General features: G+C 33.3%; 2 long non-coding RNA genes across 6 annotated transcripts in view; one reads left to right on the top strand and one right to left on the bottom strand.

Annotated features, from left to right (window-relative positions):
* Positions 1–12,500, bottom strand: part of LOC147830780 (uncharacterized) — a 227,584-nt gene that overhangs the window by 182,686 nt on the left and 32,398 nt on the right. The window lies entirely within an intron of this gene.
* LOC147830781 (uncharacterized) lies at positions 6,927–11,281 on the top strand. The gene is made up of 2 exons (XR_015526124.1): positions 6,927–7,484; positions 10,456–11,281. It is a non-coding gene; the product is annotated as an uncharacterized LOC147830781 (long non-coding RNA).

Here is a 12,500-nt window from a genome sequence, read left to right as displayed (position 1 = left end):
GGTGGCGCGGACGAAAGGGGGGCGATGGTGGTCGTGGACGAATGTGAAGTGCGAAGGGGGGTTGTCAGTGTTGAAAAACTTTAATGATAAAGTTGCATTATGGCGAGTTCAGACTGCATGATTTTAGCCCCCATTTAGACTTGTCGACAGGTTTTGAAAAATCGGTGCTCTTAATGCGAGTAACACAGTGTGAACTTACAAAGACGCAATCTGAGAGAATCGCTGATGAGTCGCTGACATCCATGAGATATTTGGTATACTTAATATCTGGAGCTGGAAGTTATAAGATTAGCTGATCGACCGCCTCAAATTATTTTCCTCCTCAAACTTTATTTTTTTATATGGTTTTATAGTTTTTTGTTATTAAAATTGAAACATTGAAGTTCCTGTTTAGAAACTTACAGATAGATGGCTAATTTGTATGTCATTGATATGTTCAGTGTTAAGGTAAATAAACACTTTTGGCACTTTTTTCGAGTCTTTTCATTAGTTTTGTTTTCCTGTAAATTACCGTACCGTGCCATTCATACCAATGTATTACCATACCGTAAAATTCTGATACCGTTACATCCCTATTAGCATGTTAAAATTATTAATATTAATGTTATCGCATTTATCAGTCCCGCTTTTGATCTTTCATCTTTTATATATATATATATATACTATTTCTATTTTTTTTTCATCTTTTATATATATATATATATATATATATATATATATATATATATATATATATATATATATATATATATATATACTATATACATATTTTTTTTCTTTGCTATTCCTATTCATATTATTCTTTGCTTTGTGTTATTATTACAGTAAACACAGCAATCAAACTATTACCGTCATGTAGGACTTTGCCATATCTTCCATCAAGATCCACACACGTGGCTGTCAGTACCGTGCACACAAGAGCCGTGCACACACACACACACACATTTTTTTCCATTTGGCGTGCGTTATTAAATTCCATAACACTCTCACCAGTCCTTACTTCTTATTTGCATCTAATACCCCAGTTTGTCACGGGGGCATGAATGAAATGTTCATGAGAGAGAGAGAGGGAGTAAGTGAAAGAGAGAGAAAGTAAGAAACTACTCATCTTATTGGTGGAGTGTGTGTGCTGCTGTATGCTATCAGCTGTTTGTGCACTCCTGCCACCGTCTGAGGAACCCATAATGACCCGCTCCAGTCTCCGACACACAAATACTGGAACTCTTAATTTGTGGACTTTTCTTTAGATAATACTGTCATTACCTTTATCCTGTTTTACATATTAACATTAATCTATTTTTTTATTATTATTTTTTATTAACCTATTTTTATGTTATTAATCTTTTTAATATTTTTTTTTATTTTCTTTATTCTGTATTATTTTTTATATTCATATTTGTTAGCACTACTGCCCTTTTTGCACTGTTTTGTTTGTTTGCAGCGATGCTGCACTGCTTTGGCAATACGAATGTAGTTATTTGTCATGCCAATAAAGCACCTAAAATGTGAAATGTGAAAAATGAGAGGGAGAGAGATTTATACACACACACACATTGTTTTATCACAAACATCACATCAATAGTTATGTGTTGGAGTTAAACATCTTTCTTGACTTTACACAGAAACAGCAACGCGTGCGGCATGACATCATTTTGTTGCAGAGACGAATAAGGTGAATCAAAACAACAAATAAGGAACATCTTTAATGTGTTTTTATGCTTTTCCATAATCTTTTTTATGTATTACAAAAGTATCTGAGCAGGTTCCAGTATCGGCAGATACTCAAAAATCAAATGACTCTGACTCGAGGGCAAAAAACCTGATCGGGACATCCCTGCTAGAAATACATTCAATAAATAAGCGTATGGGAAAAAAACCCTCAGTAGCAAAACTGAAAAAGTCTTTGTGATTTTGCCCATCTGATCTTGCTTCAATCTTTTGGCTCCTATTTTACCCCCCACAGGAGCAGATTTGCATGACTGTGTTTTTTCCATTCACCCTTGAGAAGTTCAATCCGTTTCTTAAAGATGATAAAATTTTTATCAGTTTTTTCTTCTTCTTTCAGAGATATCTTTTCATATATATTCATGAGTCCAACAGTGTCCTCTAAACACGGCCTGGTTGTGGGTATGTACCTTTGTCCACTGGTTGAACTGTCCATCACACTGACCGGACCACGCACACACACGCACACACACTTTGGATGAATCATCACAAGTTGTGACTGCAGAATGTGCTGCATTAGACTCATTATTTATGGTGAACGGCATGAGTGTCCACCAGGTCTATTTCTGGGTGTGTGTGCGCTCGCATGTGTATGTGTGTGCGTGTGAATTACAGCGGCAGTCACACGAGGAGAAAAACAAATTAGAGATGCTGCCTAAAATAAGGAGTGCAGAGAGAAGTGTAGATCATTCCCTCCAGCCAGACAGAGAAGACAGACGCAGCAGATAGAGCTGTGAGTGTGTGTGTGTGTGTGTGTGGAGATACAATGAAGCACAGCGTGACATAGAATCAAAATGAGCCACAAACAAGGTGTGATGGGGTTTAAATGAGGTTGATTGAGGACAAACTCAACAAAACAGAGCCTTTACCATATGCATTTAATAACATTGATTCATTCATTTTCTTGTCAGCTTAGTCCCTTTATTAATGCGGGGTCGCCACAGCGGAATGAACCGTCAACTTATCCAGCACGTTTTTAGACAGCAGATGCCCTTCCAGCCGCAACCCATCCCTGGGAAACATCCACACACTTATTCATACACACTCATACACTAGGCCAGTGGTTCTCAAACTGTGGTACGCGGACTTCCTTCTAGTGGTACACGGAGGAATGAAATATGTCATGTATTTGCTACATATATTTCAAAATTTATCAAAAATGATGTATATAATATGCCATATATGAAATGTAGCCTATATTTCTGAGGTAATCTGCCACCTTTTTTTAACCGTGTGGAGTTGTAGCTGCTTTACTAGGCCTACTACGCTTCTGTATTTTAATACTGCTCATTTTGGTGGTACTTGGAGAGACAATTTTTTTGATGAAAAGAGATACTTGATGAAAAAAGTTTGAGAACCACTGCACTAGACAATTTAGCCCACCCAATTCACCTGTACCGCATGTCTATGGACTGTGGGGGAAACCGGAGCACCCGGAGGAAACCCACGCAAACGCAGGGAGAACATGCAAACTCCAAACAGAAACAGCAACTGAGCTGAGGTTCGAACCAGCAACCAAGCGACCTTGTTGCTGTGAGGCGACAGCACTACCAACTGCGCCACTGCGTCGTCCATTTACCAAATAATAATAGTAATATTTATATATGTAATAATATATATACAATATATATTTTGTAGTTTTGTTGCTTATTTATAGAAGGATTTTGTTGTGTCTCAATTACTATTTACTGATATTAGGGCAAGGATAGTTCACAAAATTAATATTCTGTTGTCATTTGCTTATATATATATATATATATATATATATATATACGGGTTGGAAAATGTACTCAAGCTTTGTGTTTAAATTTTATCTCCACCCCCCCCCCCCCCTTTTCCTCTGTAATTTTTTTTTGTTTCCTTACATATGTAGTATTAATATGAGGTTACAACATCTTGTTAAAAAACGTAAACATATGTAAAGGTTATAATCACTGCCAATGTAAGAAATGTATAGTAAAGAAAAAATTACAATATCTCCTCTTTCTCTTTCCGTCACACTCCTTTTTCAATTTAAATACAAATAAATCCATAAATATACTATAAATTAGTATAAAGAATACATTTATACTGTAAATATTCATATACAAATAGAGATTATTTGTAATAATCATATATATGTAATAATATATGTATGTGTGTATGTATGTATGTATATATATATATATATATATATATATATATATATATATATATATATATATATATTACCTTATTTGTCATACAACCTGAAATTAACTCACAATTCAAATAACTTTTCCAGCCTTTGAAAAGTTTGTTGTAGTCTTCTCCTAACCTTTGCCTTACTATAACTTTATCGCAAGGGTTTGTTGAAAAAAAGCAGGGTGTGATGTGACTAAAGGTATAGATTTTCATAGAGTATAATGATTTTCTATAGGCGCAGTACTGTACGAAGGAATATGTTAAAACAAGTGGAAAGAGTATAGAAAAATCATAAGTAAAATTATCCTAAAATGTAATGCAAGTAGGGTAAAGGTTTCTGTTGTAAATATTACTCAAAGTATGAGTAAAAAGTAGCCCTTTAAGGAGTATTCAAGAGTAGTAAATATTACACTGTGAAAGGCTAATGTGTTTACATGCAGTCTGTGCATGTGTGTGAAAACGTAAAATTCTGTAGTGCATTTAGTTATTAAGGCCGTTTATGTCATCATACAGTAAACATCCTTCATCTTCTCACCAGTGACATGCAGGCTGTAAACACTGGGTCATCGCATTTAAAGATTTTGGACATCTTCTTGGACACTTTTAATGCTTCCAGATGGTTTGCTGCATTTATAAAGCACCCATGTCTTGAGGTTGTTCAGCATGATACGATTTACTCTCTATCATTGGACAAGAATCACAGGACTGATTATTCTACTTTAGCCAATCACCTTAGACAAGCAAAAATGTAGTATTTACAGCAGGTTGAAGGACAATAGTGGAGTAAAAGTACAGATACTGAACTAAAAACGCACTCAAGGCAAAGTAAAAGTACACATTTTTGAAACTACTTCCTGAGAAAATCTACTCAATTACAGTTATTTGAGTGTTTGCAATTTGTTACTTCACAGGTTAAAACGGCAACAACAAAATGGTCAATATTACCGGTTCCAAGTGAGACTTGCCTGTTATAACCCTCAGACTTTGACTTTCAGCTAACATTGGCTTTCGGTGGCTGAAGAGGATCAGACGGAGTGAAGTTTACTGAGGCCGAACAGCTTCTGATGGCTCTTCTTCACACATCTGCCGTCCTCTGATCTGCTAGATGAATTACAATGCTTCAGCATCAATTATTGAGCATCATAATTCATTACAGAGCTTTCACTTTCACCGTCAGCCAAGAACAAACAGCAACAGATCCAGCAATGCAGAACTAATAGAGAGAAACAGTCACTCTGTGTTTGCCAATGTGACGCTTTCAGTTTGTGGAGATGTTACAGGACAGGATTGAAGCAAAGCAGGGGGTGGGGGTGTAGGGGAGACATTAAAATTCAGCTTTAGGTTAAATATGGTATTGCCTGATGAGGTTTCGGTCTGTTGTTTTCCATGAAATTAGAGGAAAGTACAGGTTTGAAATGAGTTAGTATATGATGATAGATTTTTAAAATAATTTGTAAATATTTTTTAGATTGTAAACAGCTTTTAATAATAAAAAAGTTAATAATTATTAATTAATTAATTAATTGTAATAATCTTAAAGCACAACAGCACTGTATTTTTACTTTTTTACATTTATATAGTATCATTACTTTTATAAATAATGCAACAAAACACTAAATATTTAAATTATTTAATATATCACAGTTGTTGCAGTGCGATCTGGCCGTATATCGGCACTGCTGGGAGGCGTGTGTTGGCTTGAAGCCACAGACCTAGAACCCTAGTGTCCCACCAGTGACAATATACAGCCATATCGCACTGCTACGAGTATGATATTGCGTTTATACAACAGTTCGACTGCATAATTGTGTGTTTAAAAAAGAAAATCATACACGGACAGTATCAAAAATCCTTTTGTATAAGGAACTACTTTCTTCCGCCATTCATTCACATCTGCAGCTGATGTCAGAACAGCAGAAACCATTGCTACTTCACCAACGTCACTTTAGAGCTCTCTAACGTAATGTTTAAATTGAGAACAAAACAGGTGGTTTTGCTCACATTTTAAATTTATAAGGCTGAACGGCTTTAAATGGCATCAGTCTACAGAGATTTCCCTGTACTTCTCTGTTGCGATCAGATCACAATAAATGAAATATTATTAAATATAAAGCCAAAGCAAAGCAAACACTTCGATAACTATGGTATAAATACAGCAATCCAACATAAAAAAGAGAGTTCGACTTACCAATTTTTTTATTACGATTTGATCAGCTGTAGCTTGAAATTAACACCGTTTCATCCTCTAATGACTTATTATGTAGTCTCTGTTGCCATCTTGTGGTGGAACATCAATCGTCTTTGCTTAATGACTGAATCTCGGACATAAAAAATATTTTAAATAGGCACTGCCCTTATAAATAAACTGCATAGTTGCAATCTAAAGAACTACATTCTCACATTAAAAAGCCTAAAAAGCACATTATGTTGTCCAACTACAATATCTGTCAAACTGTAGTGAGTTTATTAATCTGTTGTCACTCTGGGCGGAGTAATACACAACAGTGAAGAGGCTGTACTAGTTCTGATATTGCAGAATATTGCACGACTATCAGCCAATTAGATTCAAGAACCAGACAGAACTGTTGTATAAATATTTTTGATTATTCTATATAAATATTTAAATGTAGAATTAGAAGATTGTAATAGCTTTAATTTAGATTAATTATAAATATCACTGTACATATTTATTGAATGTGTTATTTATTCGCAATTATATACATTTAATTTTATTTATATGACATAAATATTTAATCATATTAAATACGATTGAATATATAATTATTTTATTTCATCAATTATTATAATTTTTACGCAATTAAATGCATTATGAATTCGATTTCATTAGGCCTAACAACTTTTTTTTTTTTTTTTTTTTTTTACAAATACTAATAATTTAATAATGGATTTTAGGTGATTTATTATGATTAAATCCATAATTTATTTTAATTACTTTAATACACATGTCTATATAATCAAACATATAACAACATAAAATAGTTACGACTGACTATGAACATAAATTTAATAATGTATTTATATTGCACAATCCAGTACATTAATATGCAGGTGCTTAATCTCTATTTGTTCATGTTTTAATGAAAATACTTTTTTATTGTTCATTTCAAACTAATTCAAGTTTAAAAATATTACTGAGCACACAAACACACACAGGAATCGAGCCGCAGGAGCCTGAGAGACAGTAATTAAACCTTTTTAATTAATATCAAACTTTCCTACGGGGAATAATCGGATGAGTGTTTTTCTGCTGGAGTTATTTTGCGCAGACAGACCGACAGAAACAGAGACAGAAGTGAATTAGAGATTCTCCGTGATGCTGAGCTCATATATTCACCTCTTTAATGTGACGTTTGTCTTCAAAGCGCGTCACATTTCTGTCAGCCGATGACCCACATTTCCCGTCATCCTCCGTTTTCCCGCTTTTGGACTGTCGTTCATTTATTCAGTCATCTGATTTAGACGCAGATTTCAAGCGGATTCGCGTCTCTTTGTTGTGCTCAAAACGCCAAAAATCCCTGACAAACAGTCCAAGATGGAGGACTGGAGGAAGATGGAGGTTTAGAAGGGAATTAAAGGTATTTCTGTTATTAATGTATATCCTTAATGACAGATTCAAGTCTATGTTTTTAAACTAATAAGGCTTTCAAGCTTCAAAGTGAACAGAGACTGCAAACATGTAAAGCTTTGAGTCATTATTTACAAAAAAAAAAAGCTGTGATGGTTCATAAGAGAGAATGAACCAATGAATCAGAATGAGTCGACTCTTTTGAACCATTGTGGCTGGGCGGAGCCAATTAGATGGCACCACCCACTTTATCAATTCTTTTTCCCCATAGGTTTTATGAAGTATATGAAAACCAGAGAAATAGACAAAACCGCTCAACAGTATACTTAACAGCTTCAATAAAAGAAGGAACTACAATCCCATAAAGCATTGCAAATGATGATAATATTTAACATAAGGTAGAACTTAATCTTTATGAGTGATATTATGCTAATATATTTTTTTATATATAGAAGTGGGCAGAGCTAAATATTAATTTTAAAGACTCTGACTACTGATTTGTTTTTGCATAGCATCATGGGTGATGTACATTTTCTGTACAAATATATGAATTTTTTTATAAATAGTTTTTGCTCAGAACCAAAAAAAAACTGTTCATAAGATGCTTTTTGTGTCATTAATGTTAACAGCCTCAGATTACTTTTTAATTTTGAGTTGTCGAGTGTGTCCACAGATATATTAATATAATATATTTAAATTTGACTGCAAAAAAACAAAACCTAAATACCGTATATTCACACACACACACACACACACACACACACACACACACACACACACACAGTTATGAGGCAAATAATAAGATATTCATATTTATGTATAGCATAATCTTAAGTGAAATTATGCTAATATCTGTGCTTTATGCAAGTGGGCTAATTTTGTTGAGACTCTGATTGCTGAGTTATTTAATTGCATTATGGGTAATGTAGTTTTTCTGTACAAAGATATGACTTATATATCATTTTTGCTCAGAACCAAAAATAACAGAAAATATAATATCTGTATGGCGACGCAGTGGCGCAGTGGGTAGCACGTTAGCCTCACAGCAAGAAGGTTGCTGGGACGCTGGTTCGATCCTCGGCTCAGTTGGCGTTTCAGTGTGTAGTTTGCATGTTCTCCCTGCGTTCGCGTGGGTTTCCTCCGGGTGCTCCGGTTTCCCCCACAGTCCAAAGACATGCGGTACAGGTGAATTGGGTAGGCTAAATTGTCCGTAGTGTATGAGTGTGTGTGTTTGTATTTGTAAGTTTCCCAGAGATGGGTTGTGGCCGGAAGGGCATCCGCTGCGTAAAAACTTGCTGGATAAATTGGGGGTTCATTCCGCTGTGGTGACCCCAGATTAATAAAGGGACTAAGCCGACAAGAAAATGAATGAATGAATGAATGATCATTATCTATATACCTCTATCCATCCATCTATCTATCTGTATAATATATATATATATATATATATATATATATATATATATATATATATATATATATATATATATATATATATATATATATATATATATTAGTGCATTTAAACAAAACAGATTTAACAGAAATATTTATTAAAATAATATTTTATTCACCAAACATATTTAGAAACTGAAAGATAATACAATTAAAGGCAAGCAAAATATTACGAAGTCAAGCTAAAAATTAAAACCTACAAAATTTTAACTAAATGTTTCCTTTTTTTTGTTTTTTTTTTTTGTTTTTGCTTTACTTGATTTCTGCTGTTTTTTTTATTTGTATTTAATATTTTTCTATAATATAAATTTGGCTGTACTAGTTTTTGGACCGTTATTGTTAGTTATTTTGTTAAATGAGCTCCAGATTTGGCTTCAGTACTGACTAAATTAAAGTATATGCACCAATATATTATCAGATAGCTTCCTATTAAAATTATAAATTTAAAAGACAGATTTGTGAAGGGTCTACCTATATATGCTGAGCACTGTATGTGTGTGTATATACATACAGTTGAAGTCAGAACTATTAGCCCCCCTTTGATTTTTTTTTCCTTCTTTTTTTAAATAATTTTCAAAACATGATTAACAGAGCAAGGAAATTTTCACAGTATGTCTGATAATATTTTTCTTCTGCAGAAAGTCTAATTTGTTTTATTTCGGCTAGAATAAAAGCAGTTTAGATTTTTTTAAAAGCCTTTTTAAGGACAAAATTATTAGCCCCTTTAAGCTATATTTTTTCCAATAGTCTACAGAACAAACCATCGTTCTACAATAACTGGCCTAATTACCCTAACCTGCCTAGTTAACCTAATTAACCTAGTTAAGCCTTTAAATGTCACTTTCAGCTGTATAGAAGTGTCTTGAAACATATCTAGTAAAATATTATTTACTGTCATCATGGCAAAAATACATCAGTTCCTAGAAATGAGTTATTAAAAACTATTATGTTTAGAAATGTGTTTAAAAAATAATCTGCTCTCCGTTTATATATATATATATATAAATTTTGGTGCAACTTTCTAATTGGGCAAATGACTGCATGGCATCATGGGTAATGTAGTTTTCTGTGCAAACATGTCAGCCATATATATTTTTTTAGCTCAAAACAAAAATGAACAGGACACATTCTAATGTATGTATCAGTGTTTCTTTACAGTAACTTCCTCATTCCTAAAATATCCTTATTTTAAAAATTAAATGTTTTAAATTGAGTTACATGTTGCCTGTATAACTTAAAAAATATAGCACAAGGATCATTTAGACTACTTTTATGATGTCTTTGTGTCTATATTTGAAGGTTGACAGCTTCAGTTCACATTCATCATAACTGCAAAGAAAAAAAGCAGCAGCAATCGGCAAAACCTATCAAAAAAAGATCTATTTTTAAAAAAGTACAAAAGTCAGGTCAAGAATGACACGAGGGCTGAGTAAACGATGACAGAATGTTCCATTTTGGATGAACTACCCCTTTAAATGATTTATCTGCTCCCCTAACAAGATCACGTTTCTGGGTTTCTCCTGCAGGTCGTTCTGGTTTTGATATAAACCCTCTCGGCTAACAACAAAACAAGCCATGCGCCGCTTTTAGCCGAGCCGTTGCTAAGCAATAGTCGACGGCCTCCAAAGCCACCAAATCATGAGAGGAGGATGCGATCGATATCTCCCAGCATCTACACGTCTGCGCTATCAAAGATCAACAGCGGAAACATACTTGAATTTCATGAGAGGATTATGAGGTGTGTGCGCAGAATGTCAAGACTGGGGGGATTTATTTACTGTTTGCGGCCGATATGGAGGCATTACTGGTTCAGGAGAGACAATGAACATAGTGGCAGCATCCAGCGAACAATATGGGAAGGATATTCCAAAGCAAAGCAAAGTGAAATAACAGTTTTGGGTTTGCCAGACACTGATAACCTGAACCTTTCTGTGTAAAAATCACAATAGAAACGATCACATAAGATCTAAATAGCTTCTGCTGCAAATAGCATTAAAAACCATCACATTTTTACTATTAAAACCAGTACATTTTAATTATTTATACTGTGTTTTGGGACATACAGATTAAATTAAGATGTAGTAGTTTTAGTATATAAAAAATACCCGTGAAAAAGAACAGAACCAGTACAGTTTTTTTAATTTCCATCATAAATTATATGACAGTTAATTTTGTTTTTCGAGCAGTGCTAGCGCTAATGTGAGGTGAAAAACTGCATTTCACATGTCAGATTGTGAAATTAAATACTGTGCCAATAAATAAATAATTTACAACGTAATTAAGATACTTTTATCCAAAATGAGGAATTATTTTACACACAATTCCATGCAATTAACCTAGCTATATATATATATATATATATATATATATATATATATATATATATATATATATATATATATATATATATATATATATAAATACACACTACCTGCCTTAAGTCTTGTCATCAATCCCAGTTGCAAAAGCAACAAATAGTAACTTGATTTCCAGTTTATCATTTGGAAAAGTGTCAGAAGGTCGATTTTTCTGATGTATCGTTTGTTGAACTGCATCTCAATTATCACAAACACTGCAGAAGACCTATTGGAAATCAGTCAAGTTTGGTGAAGGAAAAATCATGGTTTGGGGTTACATTCAGTATGGGACGTGCAGGAGATTTTCAAGTTATTTGTCCTGCCCATTACAAACTACAGGAGAGGGCAAATTTCTAAGCAGCGCTCGTTCTCATACTTTAGCCTCCACATCAAAGTTCCTGAAAGCAAAGGAGGTCAACATGCTCCAGGATTGGCCAGCCCTGTCACCAGACACGAATATTATTGAGCATATCTGGGGTAAGATAAAGATAGGAGGCGTTTAAGATGAATCCAAAGAATTTTGATGAACTCTGGGAGTCCTGCAAGATGCTTTCTTTGCCATTCCAGATGACTTTATTAATAAGTGATTTGAGTCATTGCAGAGCTGTATGGATGTAGTCCTCCAAGCTCATACACAATATTCATTCTTTTTCCACTGCACGGTGACTTTATATTCTATACTGGACATTGTTTTTGCATTTACTGTACATTATATTCTGTATTTAAGTGACAAGACTTTTGTCTAAGAAAAGTCAGACCTTACTGTTGTAATTAAATAATTAAAAATCAAGACATGATCATATTTTATTTTGGTAAAATAAGCGTAATCTAGAAGCCTTTGTCTTTCATATAATACCAAATTATCAACTAGAAGTCAAGCAATTATTTGTGGTTCCTAAAACTTATTTAGGCATGAATACTAATTTTGTTTAAATGCACTAATATATATATATATATATATATATATATATATATATATATATATATATATATATATATATATATTATACATATATATATATTATACATATATATATATATATATATATATATATATATATATATATATATATATATATATATATATATATATATATTATACATTAGCTGTATCTAGTTAGCTAATATGGCAGGTTTTGTACATTATTATTTATTTTATTACACATTACTGTTATTTTATTACAAGTTAACAAACTATCATTATTTTTTATTTT

Source organism: Danio rerio, chromosome 25 (genome assembly GCF_052040795.2).
Source record: "Danio rerio strain M-AB ecotype USA chromosome 25, GRCz13ab, whole genome shotgun sequence".
Lineage (NCBI taxonomy): Eukaryota > Metazoa > Chordata > Actinopteri > Cypriniformes > Danionidae > Danio > Danio rerio.
This window is presented reverse-complemented; position numbering and strand designations above follow the sequence as displayed.